The sequence below is a fragment of the Octodon degus genome, unplaced genomic scaffold, assembly GCF_000260255.1.
Source record: "Octodon degus isolate 3935 unplaced genomic scaffold, OctDeg1.0 scaffold00022, whole genome shotgun sequence".
NCBI classification, from domain to species: Eukaryota; Metazoa; Chordata; class Mammalia; order Rodentia; family Octodontidae; genus Octodon; species Octodon degus.
The window spans coordinates 14374701-14379226 of NW_004524598.1; positions in this window are offsets into that span (position 1 = coordinate 14374701).

Below are 4526 nucleotides of genomic sequence, written 5' to 3' on the forward strand. Positions count from 1 at the left end.
CACACACACACATATATATTCTATCAACCTAAGTGAAACCATTTATTATATGACATAGAATATATATAGCAATAGCTTGATGAAATTATCTTTTTATATATTTAGTATAGGTCTACAGAGTCTCACTACACTGATTAGACTCATAATGATCCTCCTGTTTTCAGCCACCCAGGCGCTAAGATTATAGGCAAGCACTACCATGCCCAGTCTCAATCGCTGTATCAGCATGCCCTGGGGGCAGGGCTGGCACAGCACACTGGGGATCAGCCCCCAGTCCCTGCATCTGCCTAAACAGGCTCTTTAATCCACTAATCTATCTGGCTGGCCCAATGAAATTATTAATTATGCTTAAAAATAAAATATTAAATAGCATTGCTATAAATTCTCATAAATCAGATTGTTTTTCTTCTAACTAATGTAATAAAAAGTTTTCTGTTAGATAGTCATGTTTCCTACTGTTTATGTGTGCCTAGCACAGGGAGTGTATGTGTCTGTTGCATATCTGTATGAATGTGTACACACATGCAGATATACATGTGTGTATGTACATTTGCATGAGTGTGTGAATGCATGTGCACATGTGTTCGTGGCACAACTAAAGAATAGCTCTGCTCGTGACTCTAACACCAAGATTTTTGAAATCCTGCCACACCACTGTTGCTCTACTTATAAAACTGGAATTACCATTCATCTTCTAGGTATCAGAATGCATCATATTATAAAACACTTGGACATAGCTCTATTAGACATAAAATAAACTGCTGCTATAAAGCTGGGATTAATGAAACATTAGAAGCAAAGGTGTTTTCTCTCGTGAGGCTTATGTTCCACTCAGGCAGGATTATTGGGTCTGGATTTGTTCTTGCTTCCTGGAATTATATTGCTTTTCCATCCAAGAACCCAGCCTCCAGTTAAAGAATTATGGTGATTAGCTACCAAGTGGTTGCCTTTATTTTTTTACACAGAGCCTAGTGGCAAAACTAAGAGAAAAAAAAACATTGGAAGGCAACTCATCTTTAGTACTAAGGCCCTCCAGAGAGATCAGTATGAAAATTAAATAAAAGCAAATAACTTAAACAGCTCTTAACATCTTGCTCTGCAATGCTAGGAATGTCACAAAACTATCCAGCTATCTAGTATGAATTCAAAGATATAAATGCAAGACATCTTTCAACCTCATATCGTAAGGCTTTAGATAACAAATATACTGAAGTAAAGAAACACTTACTTCATTCAACAGTTAAGTGAGCTGCTATCTGGGCCTCATTATATCTGTGATTTACAAGGGCTCTGCAGGCCTGTGTTGCCCACGTCAGAGACCACCAATATAAAATGCAGCAAATGGGATTTTTATCTTTCAGCACGCCTTAGAATTGTTGCACAAGATATACTTCTCAGCCTGCATATAATCAATCTAATGTAAACCATTATCTCTGCACAAAGACAAAACCAAAATCTTCTATGCTCAGGATCATACTTAAACATGTCTGACACTCACAGCTTCCAGGACTCTTTGAAACTCCTGGGCCATGCAAGATGTCCCATGCTGAGACAAGACAGGGCTGGAAGTGAGAGTGAAAAGGACACTATCTCATGAGGAGTTTGTTGACAGGATAGGGAGTGAACATTTCACTAAATATCAAAGGGTTATTTGTTCCCAGGCCTCCAATTAGTAAAATGCTGGTATAACAAGGGCATGGTTATTCTTAAAAGTCATGATCAACGTCAATAACTTTTGCTTCTTGAAAAGATAGATATACAAAAAAATAGATACACATGGAGGCCTTATATTGCCTTCATTTGTTGCCAATGCAATTTGGAGGATCTAAAAGATAACTGAATTTAAGCCAATTTCAATGACACTAAAAATAGTATTTCTTCAGAAAAGTTCAGAATAGTGGACAACTTAAATATCTTTTCAACATAATATATTTCTGTGTCATTTTGCTTTTTAAAATCTTTTCCTTTAGTCAGTCTTAAAGGTGACTGTTCAACATAGTTATTATCTTATAATTGTAAGTGTTTTTTGCTCCCTGAAATCACTGAATTTACTTTCTCCTAAGTGAAGGAGTTTTGATAATTACATGAACAATATTTACTGGGTTTCAAGTCTTGCTTTTCTTCAGCACTCACTTTGCAATAAATCTATTTATTTAGAATAGATCCTTGATTTCAACAATAAGACCCGAGTGGCAAGATAGCTCAGTGGACTAAGCTCCTGCTCAGGCAAACCTAGGAACCAGGGTTCAATCCCTGGCACCACATGTCATACCTGCCCCACCTCTGGGCGCACTGAGCCAGCCACCGAGACCATGTGTGCTGGTGCATGCAGTTAATCCCCGTGCTCGGGAGAAAAACAAAACAAAACAGTAAGCCCCATAGTTCTAAGAGGGTACACCCAAGTCAGACCACATTTTAGGTGCTCCACCAGGCAACATGCTTGTCTGTAAAAAGAACGTTTGTGCTACAAGTACATTGTCACAGACACAAGAACGCAGAAAGATATGTAAATAACAGTTAAAAAATCACTAACGTGCTTGTAGTACTCGATATGTGCAGAACACATGGCTGTGTAAATCAACTTAATTCACTTAACAATTAAGATGTAAAATGCAAAATGACTGAGCACTACTACAATTTCTTTGTTTCAAATACAGCATCATGTTTAATGTTGATAGTATAAGGAGTAAGAAAAGGATTATTTTAAAGAAAGAAAAGAGAGTAAAAATTTTATGGATATCAGAAATGTTAAATAGAGCTTCAACATAATCAAGATAATTAAATTGTCCACATAAAGAAGCACTTTCCAGTATCTGAAAAAGCCAAAATTTTCAAATAACCTTAATTGCATCAGTCTCATTGTTTCCACAATAAGGTGAATAAATGTCACAGCCCGGACGAGAACTCTTTGGTGTTTGTCTTTGTTTGTTTGTTTGTTTGTTTTTTCTTTTTGCAGAACCAGGGATTGAACTCAGACCTTACACTTGTCAGGCAAGCACTTATTCTAGTAAGCTATCTCCCCGGCCCCTGGTGTTTGTCTTTTGCAGACTTGAAGTCTTTGAACACTGGGGAGGAGTAAAAATGTCGCATGTTTACTCACAGTAGTTAAAACTGATTCTGGATGGCTTTTATTTTGGGAAATTACATGGTGCCAACTTAGAGAAATCTCTGCATCATTTCTTTTTCTTTTCCTTTCTTTCTTTTTTTTTTTTTTTTTTTGGCGGAACCGGGGATTGAACTCAGATCCTTGCGTTTGCCAGTCAAGCGCTTATCCTACTGAGCCATCTCCCGGCTCCCTGCATCATTTCTATCATACAGTTATTCTTCATTTCCTGCCCCATATAGAGCTCTACTGTTTTTTTCATGAAGCTGGCTGTCTTCTAGTGAGGATGGAGAGGCAATGATTTCCTTCTTTTAAAGCCATCTTTCAGTAAGTAAGCTGCCAAACTCACTCAACCGCTTCCCAAACACCGGCCTTCTTTTCCTTCACCTTGTCACCATCAGAAGGTATCTCGGAAACTTCATTTATTGGGTATAATAAAGTCATGACTTTAACATAATTTTCATCCATAAAAATAAAATTATGCAGTAAGGCAAGACATATTGAGTCCATCAAATATGTAGATAAAAGGCTAACAGAAACTTCCCCCTCTTCTACCCTGTTATTATGGGCATCGGTGATGTCAATGTTTGTTGGAAAACTGTCCTGGCTGTGATGTTTGCTTGAATCACAGCTTGATTGTGACAATTAAAATTCAATTTTGAGTTGCTGGAATCCCAGTATATGTAGTGTTACAGAACTCAAAACAAACACTAGTTTCTTTTTTATTTTTGAAGATCAAAGAAAATAACAATAACAGTTTCAAAACAGGCTGGTAGGAGAGTGACAATAAACAATACACTGTGTATTATCATTGTGCCACTTATGTATGATATAAGATATAGACATGGAATATTATACAAATAATATTAGCACAAACCTTTTCAATGTAACAAGAAAAACTAGCTGTGTGAGTATCTTGTGAAAAAAAAATATATACATGTTATATCACTAATTTTTGCTCCTACACAAAGTAGACAGTCACTGAGAATGTCTGCCCGCCCTTGGCTGCTGAGACATGGTGACCAGACCATTGCAAAGCAGTAGGCAACATCAAACTGAGGTGAAGGGCAAGCAGCCCTTATCCCAGGATTAGAATTTGCAAACATTTCTACAGTGCTCAGCCTGTCCATCATATTTCTGAGGTCTTGGCAGGACTACAAATGGAGGTCCCTGAGTTCTATGTTGAAATATATAACATATGCCATGTAAAGTTAATAAATCAACACATAATATGTTCTATCTTTCTGTCTTGACAAGTATACCTTCATGATGACATAGAAAGTCAAGTTCAAATTTAGAATTCTTCAGCTTCATAGTGTTAGTTTATACTATAATCTTAATGACAGATTTGAGGAAGTGGCTTTATATGGGAAGGGGTAGGTTGGGTCACAGCATTTTGACACAAGGGGAGAGAGAGAGAGAG